This window comes from Montipora foliosa, chromosome 2, assembly GCF_036669935.1.
Source record: "Montipora foliosa isolate CH-2021 chromosome 2, ASM3666993v2, whole genome shotgun sequence".
Lineage (NCBI taxonomy): Eukaryota > Metazoa > Cnidaria > Anthozoa > Scleractinia > Acroporidae > Montipora > Montipora foliosa.
The window spans coordinates 65,780,288-65,797,787 of NC_090870.1; the positions used below are offsets into that span (position 1 = coordinate 65,780,288).

The 17,500-nt window shown below is 41.5% G+C and overlaps 1 protein-coding gene across 1 annotated transcript in view; it reads left to right on the forward strand.

Annotated features, from left to right (window-relative positions):
* The window catches only part of LOC137986256 (toll-like receptor 1), a 29,868-nt gene that overhangs the window by 716 nt on the left and 11,652 nt on the right, over positions 1 to 17,500 (forward strand). Inside the window, exons 2-4 of the mRNA XM_068833489.1 lie at positions 9,228 to 9,248; positions 11,548 to 11,598; positions 13,170 to 13,220. The gene's annotated coding sequence lies outside the window, so the exon portion shown is untranslated. The remainder of the gene's footprint in view (positions 1 to 9,227; positions 9,249 to 11,547; positions 11,599 to 13,169; positions 13,221 to 17,500) is intronic.

Sequence of the window (17,500 nt, forward strand, 5' to 3'; positions counted from 1 at the left end):
CAAGTGGGAGCTCATTAAGACCATTTGAGGGGTCACCCAGATGTCGTGCACTAAGTTGCACTAAGCACACACCCAAGGAAGGACTGAAGATGTTGTTTTCCGCTTCGTAATTCCTCTCTTTTCAGTCTAATCTGATGCCAGGTCAAAACATTTTTTGGCTTACGTTTGCAAGGAATAGTACCATAAAAACCCGAGAGTTAACATTAAAAGACAAGCCAAAGACAGATGAATAAAAAAATAACATAGCTTTTATACATAACTTTGAATCGAATTCTCATCGAAAGGTTAATGACAATCATCCTAAAAACACGAAAATTTCTGCAGTTTCTGACTTTTATGAATCAAGGGAAAGGTCATGGTGTTCTGTCAAAAGGAAGAAATTGATCACGTGTTAGGCAACATAAAGGTGCACGTGATCACCTTGTGTCAACCCGAATGAACTACGGGAAAGAATGTTAATCGTTCATCGTTTCAGAGTAAAAGAACGTACTTTTTAGCCAAGAAAGTTCCGTCTTTGGTTTTGTTGTAATATTTAATTGAATATTTACATTTCATCAGTCGGGTCAGGAAGCCTTCTTTGTCGGGTTCATGAGAAAACGTATCTTTTTGACTTCGGGGTGAACTATTTACACAATCACGAGTTTGAGCGATCCTGTAATTGAAAATCTAAACATCGCAAGTAATTGCAAATCACAATGCTGACAAGCACAAAAGCCAAAGAAACGGTTAATAAATATGAAGTTTTTTACTATCTGAATGTTTTTGGATTAGAGTAAAGCGATATATTGTTGAAAAATCGTCGTGATAAAGGAGCTACGTCACGCAAATGATGTAAGTTCATGAACCTCAAATTCGCAAAAAGCATAAGTCTAATGTAAACAATCTTGGCACTAGTAAGTCGTAGCTAGCTATAAATTGGATTAACCAGGAAGTTAAAGAAATATTGTTGGCTTCCCAAGTAAAGTTCATCTTACACTGTAATGACAAAACATGTATTTTTCTGAGGTTAAAACTTGGCTACCTATTAATTATTTGTCACAGAGAAAATATCCCTTCTCCTCGCGTATCACATTTCAACACACGTATGCAAACAACATGATGAATTCATAAAGGCCATCTTTTCCAGCGAAAACGTTATTGAAAGAAGCAACAGATTTGCTATCAGAGGCAAAAAAACCCCTTCCTATTTCATTGCGTGCGTAAAGACAAGAAACCCAATCGTGTGAAATTACATATGCAACAAAATAAATTTCAGGATCAAACTCTTCCCTGAAGAACCTCTTCCTTGAATAATGAAGCGAATACGAAAAGCTTTCTTCAAATAATTCTTGGCTGTCACATTTCCAATTATTGTTTACCTGAGGGCTGTGCAAAATTGAGTACAAATAAATACAAATAGCCAGACAAAAGAGATCACAGATCCACTTAAGGTGTTCGATTCCCTCTCTGTCTTTGTTGAACCCATAAGTCACCAGAAAATTTTCCATTTGGTTTCAGTGTTGTGAACAACAACAACTTGGTGAAATATTAGAAATACAGCTCACTTTGATCACGGCTCGACAGGCAAAGGATTGTTGTCGAAGTCCATTACTCGTCGCTTTTAAGATTCCAGATATTTGTTTTCACACCGCCTGTCTTGTTTATCCAGTTGACGTTCCATTCTCGAGTTCCATAAGGGTATATTTTGTTTTAAAGACGCATCAATACGCCATTCGCGCTTAAATGACTTTCGAGGCCATTGCAGGTTAATTAAATGTTCTCCTGTGTCCACCAAAGAAATCTACGCATTTCCACTACCCCCTCAAACCTAACAAAATACGCACAGAAGACTCTATGAGCAAAGACACCATTTAGCAGGGAAGTGACGGGAAAAACTTTTACCAACACGAAAAAAAAAAAAAAAGGAAAACAAGGAATTCCACCCATTTTCCGACTGGGATTGCCAGACTGGCAACCCAGTAAAAGCCCACAAAATATTGTCATTGATAGAAGAGGGCTTAAAACTGATTTAAAAACTTAACAAAGTTCTCCCAAGTTTTCGAAAAGAGACTCTGGTTCTTCTAAATGTCCGGGCAAACGGCTTCAACATTTGGTTTCAACATCTGTTCGATGTTGTTGAACGAGGATAACTGCTGGGTGGGCAAACGGTTTCCACTGATTCAACAAAGCTGCCTTGTATTAAGTCCCAGACTGTTCCTGGGGTTGTTACTATGGATACCGACATCAATACGTCATTGAGAGACCGATTAATGTGCAGGTGCATACCCAAGAATGTTGAAAGAGATGGAATCTCGACCCCAGAGTTCTTCTCTTCTGCGCATGACTGAGGGAGAGAAAGGGGGAGAAGAGTTCTGTTGAACCCTGAAACGAGGTGTTTTCTTGAAGAACAATGATAAGTGTCTCTGATTGGTACTTGGTGCATTCATGTTAGCACGGGGAGTGAGCAGGGGCCGCAAGGTTCAAATAGCCAACCTTCCCACACGCTTGCCGTGGGAGAACAGTTTTGCTGTTCCCAACCCAGCTTACCACATGTTTGGCATGTGAGGCTGCCAATTAAAGGGGTGCTAAAAATACCCGCCTGGTATGTTAGCTACGCCATGCTGATGAGGCCTAGTCAAAAAAAAGGGCTAACCCAGGGCGAACCCCTATCAGTCTGCTTTTTCGTTTTCGCTTTCGCTTGTGGTATCGCTGCTTTGGCCTTTGACCCAACAGTGTTATATCAAGTGCTGACATAGCTGGGCTGAAGATGTTCCAGATGATATGTCTATCGAGTCTTTGGATGGTTCCGTTTCTGCGTCTTATGCCCAGATGGCCCGACCTGGCCACCGTCCAAGAGTGTTGAGTCAGTCTATGGAGGATGACTAAATTATGAAAAATGAGGCCTGTCTTTCGGATTCCGAAAAGGATCGGATCCACCCGCTGAATATTCTTCCTGAGCGTCCTTGTACGGCTCATTTTGTCCTTCCTGCTAAAGATACGCCTTTGTCTCAAGTCTTCACTGATTTTAAGAATTGCGGCATTCGTGCAGCTGGTGTTAGGTGTTTGCAGCGCAGTCCTAATGGTTTTGTATCAGTAACGTTTTCTACGTCCGAGTACCGTGATTGTTTTCTTCGCCAGTCCTCGTTCATTTCTCGTCGTGCTTGTCGTAATTCTTCGTTATTCACTTTCGTGGTAATCTACGACGCACCTTATGAACTTCTGGATGAAGCCCTTTCTCATCGTCTTAGTCACTATGGCTCTGTTCATGGAATTCGTCGGTGTGGCCTCCAGGGTTATGATGGCATCCATAGTGGTACGCGTGTGGCTAGAATGCAGTTGTCCGGGTAAATTCCTTCGTTCATGCGTTTTGGTAGGAAGCTCCTTAGGATTAAACACGAAGGTCAGATCCCCACCTGCCGTAAGTGTCATTTGCCAGACCATGTTGCCAGAGCGTGTCCTAATGTCATTTGTTTTAACTGTGACCAGCTTCGTCTTACCTTCAGTGAATGTACAGAAGACACTAAATGCAGCATCTGTAAGGAGGATGGTCATTATGCCATTGATTGTCGCATGTCCTGGTGGCGTCGCCCTGCCTTGGCTGACATTGACGTTCCTGTCCCTCCTGTGTCCCATCCTTCGCATCCTTCTACTGATGTGCCTCCTGCCGGTTCTCCACCTCCTTCTGATGTTCATGAACGCCCTCCGCCTGTTCCTTCGCCTCAGCCTTTGTCCGATGATTCTTCATCACAACCGCCTTCTGATGTTCCGCCTTCTTCTGTTCCACTTTCTGCGCCTCTCTTGCAGTCATCATTATCGCCGTCACCGTCGTCTTCGACTTCTTCTGGTGTGCCTGCTCCTCAGGATTCTCCGGTGCGGTTTCCTTTGCATTCTACGCAGTCTACTCAAGATTCCTCGCAGCAGTCAGCAGACCCTTCACAGCTCTCGCAGTCTCAATCGCTCTTCGAGTCTCTTGAGCCTCCCTCCGACCCTCTTCCGGTTCCTTCCCCTCCATCAAGCGTTATTACTGGCACGCCCACTGTATCTGATTTGCAACTTGCCGATGAAGTTCCTTCACAATCTCCTCCTACTGTCTCAGATGAAGCCTTGGCTGCTATGGAAATGTCTGAAGTTAGTCCTGTTGTCTCGCCTCCTCCGTCTCAGAATTCTGTTCGTGCTTTTGTTTCACGTGTCGCATCCAAGCGTAAGCCTGCTAAGTTGGACCCTGCTGATGGTCCTCCTCCACGTAAGTCTACTACACCTTTGCCGGTTAGCTCTGGTAGGAAGACTAATAACCCTCACACGTCATGAACTTTCAAATTGTTTTCTTAAACTCTAGGGGATTCAGTAAACGTTTTCAGAAATATCTTATTGATAATCTTCATGCTTCGTACGATGTTTTTTGTTTTCAAGAAACCTTTATTACTGATCCTGAAGTATTTTGTGCTTTTTCTAAAGCCTGGCGTTGGCCTTGTTTCTGGTCTCCCGCTGTTGGAAAACGAGCCGTCGTTTTAACTTGCTTTTCTGATTCCTTCTCGGGTATAATTAGGAATTGGAAAAGAGATGTGTCTGGTAGGGTTATTAGTCTTGTTTTTGAACTTGATGGTGTTAAGATTAATTTAATTAATATTTACGCGCCTACTAATCCGACTGAAAGGAAAGTGTTTTTTGATAATTTGCAAGAGTATTTTTTGTCTTCTGACGCCGTTATTATCGCTGGCGATTACAATTGCTATGATCACCATCTCGACAATTTTGGTGGGAACTTTGTTCCTGCTAAATATCTTTCTGTTTTTCGTTCGACTTTTTCTTTGTCAGATGCCTGGCGTAAGTTTCATCCAAGGCTGCGTCAGTGCACTTGGTTTAATTCTGATTTTTCTATCGGTTCCCGGCTTGATAAGTTTTTTGTTTCTCAGAGATTTATGTCTGCAGTTGCTTCCTGCGAAATTAAACCTTGCCCTTTTTCCGATCATAATTTTGTTTATCTTTCTATCCAGTCCTCTGGGAATAATTCCCGTGGTCCTGCTTGTTGGAAATTCAACAACTCCCTTTTAAATGATAGCGCGTTTTGTGAATATATTACAACTTGCATTGATGATCTTTCTGGTTGTCTGCAGCACTTTCCTTCAGTCAAGTCGTGGTGGGATTTCTTTAAGCATTCTATTCGTTCACAAATTACATATCTTTCTAAGAATAAGCGCAGGGAGCTCTCACACGAGCGCGTTCTTTTGGTTAATCGCATCATTGATCTTAAGCTTAAATTGACTTCTGGTGATTTGTCGGTTAGCTCTGAAATTTCCGAGCTCGAAAGTGAACTGAAGGCCCTCACCTTGAAAGAGTTGGATGGCTCTAAGGTTCGCTCCAGAGTTCAGTGGGTTGAAGAGGGAGAAAGGCCTACTCGTTATTTTTTTAAACTTGAGCGTGAGCGCTCTCAGCGTAATATTCTTACTTCTATTCTAGATTCTAACGATGTCGACGTTTTTACACGTAAAGAAATCGAGCGTGCACACGTGCAGTTTTATTCAAGTCTCTTTTCTAATGAACCAATTGATCTTCCTTCAAAACAACGTTGTTTAGATTCTGTGGAAAAATTCCTTTCTCCTTCTCAAAGTACCTCGTGTGAGGGTCTCCTTTCTAGTGCGGAGTTATTGAACTCCGTCAGAAGTCTTAACCCTTTCAGCCCCGATAGTGCCAAATGGCACTTATAGATTTTACTCTGTCTAACGCCAGACGATTTTACTCGTCAATGGGGAACCCCTCGGGGCTTAAAGGGTTAAGCTAACAGCGTGAAAAAACTATGTCCCCGTTTAACCCTTTCAGCCCCGATAGTGCCAAATGGCACTTATAGATTTTACTCTGTTTAACGCCAGACGATTTTACTCGTCAATGGGGAACCCCTCGGGGCTTAAAGGGTTAATACCGGAAAGTCACCCGGATCTGATGGGCTGTCGGGGGAATTTTATTTACATTTTTGGGAGTCTTTGGGTCCCCTTTTGCTCTGTGTTGCTAATAGATGTTTTGCTAACAGCGAATTATGTCCCTCAATGAAGGGCAGTGTCACCCGCTTGATTTTTAAGAAGCGTGGTGACGTCAAGCATTTAAAGAATTGGCGGCACATCTCTCTTCTGAATGTAGATTACAAGATAATTTCTAAAGCGATTACTTTGCGCCTCTCTAAAGTCCTTGAGCACATTATTCACCCGGACCAAACCTGTTCTGTTCCGGGCCGAAGCATTTTTTCAAATGTTACCCTTTTGCGCGATGTCCTTGACTACATTCAACGGACTGATGAGTCTGCCATTTTGATAAGTCTTGACCAGGAGAAAGAATTTGATCGAGTCAATCGTTCTTTTCTTCTAAACTCCTTCACGTTTATGGTTTCGGCCCTGATTTTTGTCGATGGATTTCCACCTTTTACAACGGCGCATTCATGCAAATTACTCTGAACGGTTGGCTCACTGATGTTATTTCCCTTGAGCGTGGGGTGCGTCAGGGGGACCCTCTGTCTCCCTTGCTTTATGTTCTTTGCGTGGAAGTCTTGGCCTCCCTCATCCGCAGCTCTCCTGGGATTGAGGGGTTTCTCCTTCCTGGTGCACGAGGACTGCAGGCGCGTGTTCGCCTGTATGCTGATGACACCACGGCGATCCTCAGAAATCTTCGATCCTTGACCAACCTTTTTGATTGCGTCAGCGTTTATGAAAATGGTTCTGGCGCCAAGCTTAATCGTAGTAAAACTGAAGCAATGTGGTTAGGGGCCTGGAGAAGTCGTTCTGATGAGCCACTTGGCCTCACTTGGGTTAAGAAAATGAGGATCCTTGGTGTCATCTTCGGCACTATCTCTACCGAACATTTGAATTGGCAGCCCAAGCTTGAGAAATTGGAGAAATCCCTCAATCTCTGGAAATCTAGGTCCTTGTCCTTGCCTGGCAAGGCTCTTATTATTAATATGCTTGGCTTAAGTAAGCTGGTTTACCTGGCCAGAGTTCTCACACTGCACGTGTTAATGCTTTGATCTGGCCCTTCCTCTGGGGTTCAAAGATGGAAACGGTCAGCCGTAATACCTTCTTTTTGAAAGCGAAGGATGGGGGTATTAAGGTCATTAGCCTCCTTTTAAAGGCCCAGGCCTTAAGACTGGCGGGGATGGCTTCTGTTCTCAATTCTCCCGAGGATTCTAGCTTTTTTATGCTTAAGTACTTTGTTGGTCGCCGTTTATCTTGTCGGCGTACCGAATGGTTTTCTTTGCGTGATAATTCTGCTCCTAGCGCTGTCTTCCCGACTCCTTTTTACGAGGCTTGTTTGGATACCTTGTCAAGGGTGGGTGACAGCGCTCTAGTTTCTAAGGTTCTCTATAAGAAACTCTTGTCCGTTGAGTCATCCCCGCCAATCCTACATCGACAGTGGTCTCTGGTTATCGGGCCAGGGTTTTCTCTCAATGGTCACTGGTCTCTCGTCCGGGATCCTTTTACAGAGAATTTTAAGAATGATGTTATTTGGTTGATTATCCTTCGTGGCGTCAAGGTGCGCGATTCTCTATTTAACTGGGGTGTTATCTCTTCTAGTCAGTGCGCCTCTTGTCCCCGACGTGAGACCATTGACCATTGCTTTTTAAACTGCGGTAGGGTCAAGAGGGTCTGGTCGCATTTTGCACCTGCCCTCTCCCTGGCACTTGGTTCCCAGTTCGCTATAAGTCTTTTAACCGTGTTTTTCTTTCGCTGGTCCTCTGTTAGTGCTAAGAGGGCCCGCATTGCACGCCAATTGGTGAAATCCATACTCTACGGCATTTGGATCTTTCGGAATAGGGCCACCTTTCAAAACGGAAGAGAAGACCATCGAGCAATTATCTATTATGTCCGTAATGATTTAAAACAGAGGGTCTTCCTGGATTCTAAGCGCCTTTCTCAATCTCGCTTTCGCGATCTTTGGCTTCTGGACGGTTTTTGTGCTGTGGAGAATGGACTTCCCCGAGTTATAATCTAGTTGTACATTTAAATCCTTGTAACCTTTTTGTCCGTGCGCTGTTCGCGGTGTCCGCTATCGGGGGCTCTCCTTAGGGAATTTGCGCTGTTCATGGACTCTACCGTTAGGGCCCCGCGCTCTGGCAGCTAGCTGCTTACACCGGCTTTTGGTTTCAATCTGTTTTTCTGTGCTTCCTCTTCCTTAGTGGCGTGTGTTTGTAAATAGCTTGTTTTAGTTTTTATTCGGAATAAAGGTTGTCTTTCACGAAAAAAAAAACCTTCCCATGGCTGCTAATTGACTCGGTGAAATGGTTGTGCGCATGCGTGATGTGTTGGCCACACCGGGTTGGTGTTAGAGTGTGTCACCTTGCTTTTATTGATGCCAATTTTTGGCCATAAGAGCCCTACGGCGCATATTCTCCTTCATACATTTTCCCAGAGCCTCGGGTCATGCGCAGACAGAATTTTCGAGGCTCTGGTGACGAGGATGGAAAGAGGGGAGCAAACAGCTTCAACTTCATTTAACATTCCCGATAACAAAAGAAATGTTGAGAGGTTGTTGAAGCAAAAATTTAAATGCCTTTTAACTCAATCAATATCGATTCAACTTCGATTCAACATGTATCAACACGTTTAAAGGGTTGCTGTTAACCAAATCAAACGGATTTTGAAGTAAATGTTGAAGCCGTTTTCCCGGACATTAAAATTTCGCAAATATTCATGCCTAGTCAGACTTCCATCAAATCTGGAACCGAGAAAGCTAATGAAATTAGGGAATTTGCTCCTTGCAACCAAAAATTCGTAGTCAACATTTTTGGGGGAAACTAATTTTTGCGATGTTTTGTGAATCGCTTTTTTTTTGTAAGTCCTTTTACCGCACTGTTTTAGTTCTCTGTGGATAAGTTATATTTTTTTGAAGAACTTATTTTCTTGGCTTTAAAATTATGTATTCCTTTCCACATAACTGTGAATTTTTTTTGCGAAAAAAAAAAAAAGGATGGTCGCTTCACTTACATTAACGTTTAAATTTATGCAGAAAATAGCAAATTTAAAGTTAAATCACAATCCTCGGACCTGTCCCCTGGACAGTGTTGAGACGACATTTTACTGTTTGACTGGCTACAACAACATTGAAAAAGGGAGGGGGACGAGTACGGTGCGAGAATGTTCAAAGTGGTTCAAGGTTTTTGTCGAAGATTGCAGATAGAAGACCAAGACTAAACGTTTGCTCCTAGTCAGTGGCTCCTGACCGCACCCATGCCGAAAGCTTACTTTTTCTGTTATTCTTTCCCACAGGGGAACCCTTTTCGTCACCAGGTGAGTTAAAAAATATGAATGAAAGACGAAGCATGCAAGAGTTTTGTCTTTTCATCATAAATCAATTTATAATTTGTTTTAAAGGGCCGGACATAACGTCTGGGTTCTGAAAAGGAAGGCCCAGTTCATACGTCGTGCTTCTGCCATGCCGAACGTACTTATAATTGGGTTCGACAGGAGAACGGCTGAGGTACGACTTCGATTCAGACGTTGTGGCAGAGGAGAACCGTATGAAGTCAGCGGAAACAAAAAAAATGGAGCCATACTTGAGGCTCTTCATGAGACGAAAATACATTTCTCTAATTTGTATATTAAGTTTGGCACGGCATTAGCACGAAGTTTGAATCACTGCCGTGCCACAGTCGTGCAGCACGACAGAGCTTGTGGAACTTGTCTATAAGACAGGCAAAAAATGCAAGGAATCGTTGATGTATACTTGGCGACACAAGATTTCTTGGGTCGGAGCACTGATTGACCACGTACACCGAATCTGCACTCCGAAGAAAATTAAAACCGAGCTCAAGCTAATAAGATAGTTTTTATCGTGGAACGGTTTTCCTCAACGTGTTGCGAACTTATGAATTAATCGCTTTACTACGAATGCACAGAACAGGGCTCCAGATCATATTACCAACGACACCTCCCACAACAACCACCATTCAACTATCCGGCTTACCTGTATTTCACTGCAGTCTGAAGATGATATAGAATTATATTGAAATATTACAAGTATACATCAACGATTCCTTGCATTTGTTGCCTGTCTTATAGACACGATGCAATTACTCGGTATCACCTTTATTCTATACCTATTAAAACTATCAGCAGATAATGGACATAAGAGCGTTATTCAGAGATTTTGACAACCATATCAAATTTGTACTCTTGAGTATAGTATTCCCCGCCCTTTAGACCTAGAGGACATGTTTTGAGTCTTGAGTCCAGAGATGGCTAAGAGTATTTTTATTTTTGTCCCGACTACCATTTGTGACAAATGTTTTGGTTAGAAATTTAGCAACACAAACACGATCAGGAGAATAAAATTAACTAAAAAATGATAGGTCACCTTGCAACTTGATCGTCGGACATTCTACCTCCGAGTCAGTTTCGCTGGCTTAAGAAAGTACTTTGGGCCCACAATGCTGTAGAGCAGACAATGGGCTCGCCGTATCCAGGGTCCGAAATTAGCTTTTTTATATAGACGCCAACTGGCGATTAGATAAAAATTTTCAGCCGCCAGATGGCAAATTGTGGTGGCCAAAAATTTTTGGCCTCAAAATGGACGTTTTATGGATACCAGAAAGCAACGACCGCGCGGTCTTGTGTATGTGTCAAGCATTATTTTTCGCTTTCGAAACAACACAGAGGATATCATTTTGTGCCTTCGTTGACGTAGATTACCCCTGCCAAGTTTGAACAACATCCATCCAATATTTTCGAAAACGAGAGAAGATATTCCAAAAGAGAAAACACCACTCTTCATCATTTTGAAACATCTTTAAAATGAGCAAAAGACATTTTTTATTTCATAGGCCCCTTTAGGCCTCCCAGAATCTTAAAGGAACAGATATCTCTCAGTGTGAATCTCTCTCTTACTCTCAAACAATACCCTCTCATGACAAGAAAATCACCTTCCTGCGCGTACTGATGTCTTTAAATTTTCTTTTTTTCCTTATATCATTCCTGCATGGAATAGTCTCCTCATGGAGATAGTACAAGTTGTAAGCCCTCATCCTTTAGTGCTAAGGTTAATCCGCGTCGTAAGAGCTCCAGAGCTCAACTGCCGAACTTAACTGAATTACTATTACTTATCGTTCATTTCTTTACTATATCGGTTGTAATATACAATAAGCTTTACCGATTAATAACAGAAAAAGAAACATAATTAGCAATCCACGACGACATTCACCTTCTCAGTTTTGATAAAGACGGCTGACAGTCATCGAAATGCCGGGCTGATAAATTGACCCTGACCAGGGGAAGGGAGCGCACAGTTCAAAGCAAGCAAAGTACTTTGCTCCGCGGTCCCCTAGGGGAGGCCCATCTTCTTGTACTTGCTGCGGCATCACATAGGACAATTTTAATGATGAGACTAATAATGGTGATGTAATGGTAATGGTATCGTAGGAAGATGATTTATTGAAACATTGGCGATTGGACCCCACTGTAATGGTATGCCTCCGAAAATAGATCACAATGGGTTGTGTTGTGATTCAGACAATAAATGTGTTGCCTTCGAGTTGCTTGTCCTGTTTTAATTTTTTAATTCTTACAGATGCATTTTTGTTTTGTTCTCCAGGTACTACTATTACAAGATCGCCAAATAAAACCACGGTCCCTATCACCTCAGGTTAGTAATTATGAGGGGTTTTTCTCTCGATGTGAAAGGATTACTTCTTGACGATTTAAATATTAATAACACAGTAAGATGTAATAACATAAAAAAAACAAAGAGCGCAGTGAGTTTATTAAGTGTCATTTTCTCTATTTAAGGTCATAATAAACTTTATCTTAAGCGCCTATGAAGTAAAAAATATATTTTGCTTATTTTAAAGATCTTTCAAATTGATGAAGAATGGTGTTTTCTATTTTGGAATACCTTCTCTCGTTCCAGAAATATTCAACTTTTGATGACGTCGCAAGCTTGACAATGACTGTAACAAAATCGCAAAATTAGAGTAATGTTATTCAAACTTGGCACCAGTAATGAACATCAGACAAGGTACAAAGTGACATCCATAAGGATGTCGCCATAGCAACGCTTTCGTTTTCAGTCCCTCTCTGCATGAACCGAATCTCTCAGATTTTGAACAGATAAGTACAATCAAATGGTCAGACTTGAAACGCATGTGCTTCCCATAATGCTTACCGAGTGAACGTGTCTCATTACAACAATAAACGATAAATTCGATCCTGCGCTAAATAGACCCAGCAGCAAAAAGTGGTTGCCGTGGCAACAGCACAGAGGATATAATTTTGTGCCTTCGTGGACGTAGATTACCCCTGCCAAGTTTGAACAACACCCATCCAATATTTTCGGAGAAAACTTGAGTATATCTCGAAAACGAGAGAAGATATTCCAAAATAGTAAACACCACTCTTCATCATTTTGAAAGATCTTTAAAATGAGCAAAAGACATTTTTTATTTCATAGAACCCTTCAGGCCTCCCAGAATCTTAAAGGTACAGATATCTCTCAGTGTGAATCTCTCTCTTACTCTCAAACAATACCCTCTCATGACAAGAAAATCACCTTCCTGCGCGTACTGATGTCTTTAAATTTTCTTTTTTTCCTTGTATCATTCCTGCATGGAATAGTCTCCTCATGGAGATAGTACAAGTTGTAAGCCCTCATCCTTTAGTGCTAAGGTTAATCCGCGTCGTAAGAGCTCCAGAGCTCAACTGCCGAACTTAACTGAATTACTATTACTTATCGTTCATTTCTTTACTATATCGGTTGTAATATACAATAAGCTTTACCGATTAATAACAGAAAAAGAAACATAATTAGCAATCCACGACGACATTCACCTTCTCAGTTTTGATAAAGACGGCTGACAGTCATCGAAATGCCGGGCTGATAAATTGACCCTGACCAGGGGAAGGGAGCGCACAGTTCAAAGCAAGCAAAGTACTTTGCTCCGCGGTCCCCTAGGGGAGGCCCATCTTCTTGTACTTGCTGCGGCATCACATAGGACAATTTTAATGATGAGACTAATAATGGTGATGTAATGGTAATGGTATCGTAGGAAGATGATTTATTGAAACATTGGCGATTGGACCCCACTGTAATGGTATGCCTCCGAAAATAGATCACAATGGGTTGTGTTGTGATTCAGACAATAAATGTGTTGCCTTCGAGTTGCTTGTCCTGTTTTAATTTTTTAATTCTTACAGATGCATTTTTGTTTTGTTCTCCAGGTACTACTATTACAAGATCGCCAAATAAAACCACGGTCCCTATCACCTCAGGTTAGTAATTATGAGGGGTTTTCTCTCGATGTGAAAGGATTACTTCTTGACGATTTAAATATTAATAACACAGTAAGATGTAATAACATAAAAAAAACAAAGAGCGCAGTGAGTTTATTAAGTGTCATTTTCTCTATTTAAGGTCATAATAAACTTTATCTTAAGCGCCTATGAAGTAAAAAATATATTTTGCTTATTTTAAAGATCTTTCAAATTGATGAAGAATGGTGTTTTCTATTTTGGAATACCTTCTCTCGTTCCAGAAATATTCAACTTTTGATGACGTCGCAAGCTTGACAATGACTGTAACAAAATCGCAAAATTAGAGTAATGTTATTCAAACTTGGCACCAGTAATGAACATCAGACAAGGTACAAAGTGACATCCATAAGGATGTCGCCATAGCAACGCTTTCGTTTTCAGTCCCTCTCTGCATGAACCGAATCTCTCAGATTTTGAACAGATAAGTACAATCAAATGGTCAGACTTGAAACGCATGTGCTTCCCATAATGCTTACCGAGTGAACGTGTCTCATTACAACAATAAACGATAAATTCGATCCTGCGCTAAATAGACCCAGCAGCAAAAAGTGGTTGCCGTGGCAACAGCACAGAGGATATAATTTTGTGCCTTCGTGGACGTAGATTACCCCTGCCAAGTTTGAACAACACCCATCCAATATTTTCGGAGAAAACTTGAGTATATCTCGAAAACGAGAGAAGATATTCCAAAATAGTAAACACCACTCTTCATCATTTTGAAAGATCTTTAAAATGAGCAAAAGACATTTTTTATTTCATAGAACCCTTCAGGCCTCCCAGAATCTTAAAGGTACAGATATCTCTCAGTGTGAATCTCTCTCTTACTCTCAAACAATACCCTCTCATGACAAGAAAATCACCTTCCTGCGCGTACTGATGTCTTTAAATTTTCTTTTTTTCCTTGTATCATTCCTGCATGGAATAGTCTCCTCATGGAGATAGTACAAGTTGTAAGCCCTCATCCTTTAGTGCTAAGGTTAATCCGCGTCGTAAGAGCTCCAGAGCTCAACTGCCGAACTTAACTGAATTACAATTACTTATCGTCCATTTCTTTACTATATCGGTTGTAATATACAATAAGCTTTACCGATTAATAACAGAAAAAGAAACATAATTAGCAATCCACGACGACATTCACCTTCCCAGTTTTGATAAAGACGGCTGACAGTCATCGAAACTGTCAATAATGGGCAATCAGTCAGTTTATTCACGTCAATGCGTGGGATGAGGACCCTACAAATCCTAGTCAAGAGCTCATGACTAAAACGCATGACGATATGAATACAATATGCTATAAGAAAAAGTTAACAAAGCCTAGCTAAGTAAAGTCTAAATAAAAAACATTACAATAGTTTAAAATAATGTTAGGATTTTTAGACCATCATTGTTAAAAAAAAAAAACATCACTTTAGCAATAATCAAAGGAAACCCTCGGACGAGATTTTGAATCCATAACCTTTCAGATACCGGTTAAGAGCTCGGGTACCATCTGAGAATGTGATTTCTTTTAGCATTTTAAATAATCCTATTTAAAAACGAGAAAATGATTTTTTTAAAGATTCTGCTATCTTGAACTGACTGACTTACAGACCCACAACAGCCTTCAAGTTGTATGAATAAAAGCTTTCCCAAATATTTCCCGGCGTTTTGTAAAGTCTGGTGTGTGCTATAGCTGTGAAACCGACTATTGGAATCAAGTTAAAACTTAAGTTAAAATCAACGATGTTGTTCAAGTAAGCGAAAATGTATACATACAATTTTCGCCGATTTTGAGACTAGTGTTAAAGTAAAGGTCATTGACACAGTGAGCACTCTGGCAATGACGATCGCCAGATGGCAAATTGCGGTCGCCAAAAATTTTCGCCTGAAAATGCACGTCTTTTGGATACCAGAAAGCAACGACTGCGCGGTCTTGTGAATGTGTCAAGCATTGTTTTTCGCTTTCGAAAGCGGACATTTTGGAGAGAAAATGTATCCGACCTCGAATGTAGTCACAGGCGGCCCAAGTTCACGATGCGAGTAGTTATTGTTCTTATAATCTTTATGTGAACGTTGAGCGAGTGAAACGTGACATGTTTGCCGCCGAGATCTACTATTATATAACGACCGAGTTTGATTACGCGAAACGTGACTTTCGCCATGCTGCATATGGAGGTGTTGTGTTACAACGGTTTGAATTTTGAAAGTTTGTATGTCTTCTTGTATGTCTTGTTGTCTTTTCTATAGTCATCTCGCTTCTCAGCTCAATCGGAAGCTTTTTATGCCAGTTATCGCTTTTTGGTTGTCCTCTCCTAAGAAAGAGGAAAGGCTGCACACTCGATTCGCTACTGACCCCGCTCGAAGCGAAATAAAACAACTGAAAGGATGACGGCCGTCCCACTTCCTCCGCAGAATCAAAGTACAGGGTTAAGCGCTCCCTTTCAGTTAAAATCCAAGCCATATTCATCTCCACAGCGCACGCTACAATGTTCTGAATCAAAGAAAGCTAGCCATCCGGACTGAGTGCTGATGCTGTTGGCACCTTTCATGGACACCTTCGAAGCCCGAGCGGAATGCCGGGCTGACAAATTGACCCTGACCAGGGGAAGAGAGCGCACAGTTCAAAGCAAGCAATGTACTTTGCTCCGCGGTCCCCTAGGGAGATTTTCGTCCAAGCCGCCGACGGAGCATTGTTATGACAAGGCAATCAAAGCAACGTTGGTTCTGTCGGGCCATCACACCCCGACATTAGCGCGCTTAAGATCCGACGACGGCTTGTGTCTGCGACGGCAGACTTGGTCGGGAGGGACTTGGGGAGAGGCCGCCGTTGCGATGGCGCGAAAAATAGCCTTAAGAAAGCTCGACGGCGGGCTGTAGTGCCTTTTCTCTTCGAATTTTAGGATAAGCAATGGCTACCTTTAGAAAGGCTCGTGAATTGTTGCTCACAAGTTTTGATGATTTTGACATATCAGAAGATGAACTTTTACTGTTGTATGATGCCAACATTTCAAAGAATCCTGATTATCCCTACCCAAACTACGAACATTTTGATCTGGAAAGACTCGACGAAAGTGAGTGCTTGGCGGAATTTCGTTTCAGAAAAAGGGACATACCTGTTCTCGCAGACGTAATGGGACTGCCTGACTCGTAGATGGATGGGTGGATGGATGACCTTTATTTAAACACGATAAAAATTAAAGCTACAAGCTTGTGGGGTCGTGAACATGATGCTGGAATGCTGGCTGAATCTGGCCTTCTGCGAGACCTTGAACGACATGCCTTTTCGCCGACTGGTAACACCATGACCCTATATGGTAACCCTGCTTACCCATTAAGAGTTCACCTTGTTGTGCCATATCGTGCTGCAGGTATCACTCCCCAGATGGAAGAGTTGAACAAGTGCATGAGCAGTGTACGCATATCAGTAGAGTGGCTTTTTGGGGATGTTGTTAACTATTTTAAGAAAACTCAAAAAATATCATTGAGCGCGGTGGGAAAGATGTACATTGTATGTGCAATTTTAAGGAATGCCATGACTTGTTTGTATGGCAATTTCACCTCAGATTTCTTTGACATTGACCCACCAACTATCCAGGATTATTTTTCTTGACTATTAAAACTGTGTTACCCAGAAATGAATTTCAATTATTAATAAGTTGTGTATTGCAAATCAATTGTTGATGTGAAATACAATGGCATATGACGGGGTATGTCTGCAACCGAGCAATAAACTGTTTCAAGTTTTGGCATTTATTCTCTAGTATTTGTACCCAGATCAGATGATGTATAACAACAACTATTAATATGTTAAGGTTCACAATCCATTTTTCAGAGGGACAAGGTGTCATAACACAAGGGTGAAACAAGGAAGGGCGTAAACAATACCTAGAAAATATTTCTAAATTGCAAAACCCCCTCCCCCAAACAAAATCTTAGTCACAAAGCCTTGAAATTTGAACAAAACACAGGTCTCGACCTGTATAATGGCATTCAACATGTTCATGTTACTTAACTTGTTTTTCTAAAAGCTTCAAAATGATTTGTGAGTTCTGTTGTTGCATGGCAGCAAACATCTGCTGAAACTGTTGCATTTGATTCTGTTGCTGCTACACTTGCTGAGCCATCATTTGCATCATCTCTTTATGTTGCTTCTGAGACTCATCTTGTTTTCTACTCTCAACTTCCAGGCGATGCTGGTGCAATTTCAACTCTTCAGCTTTCCATTTCTGAACCATATCATTCTTCTCACGTAGATATGC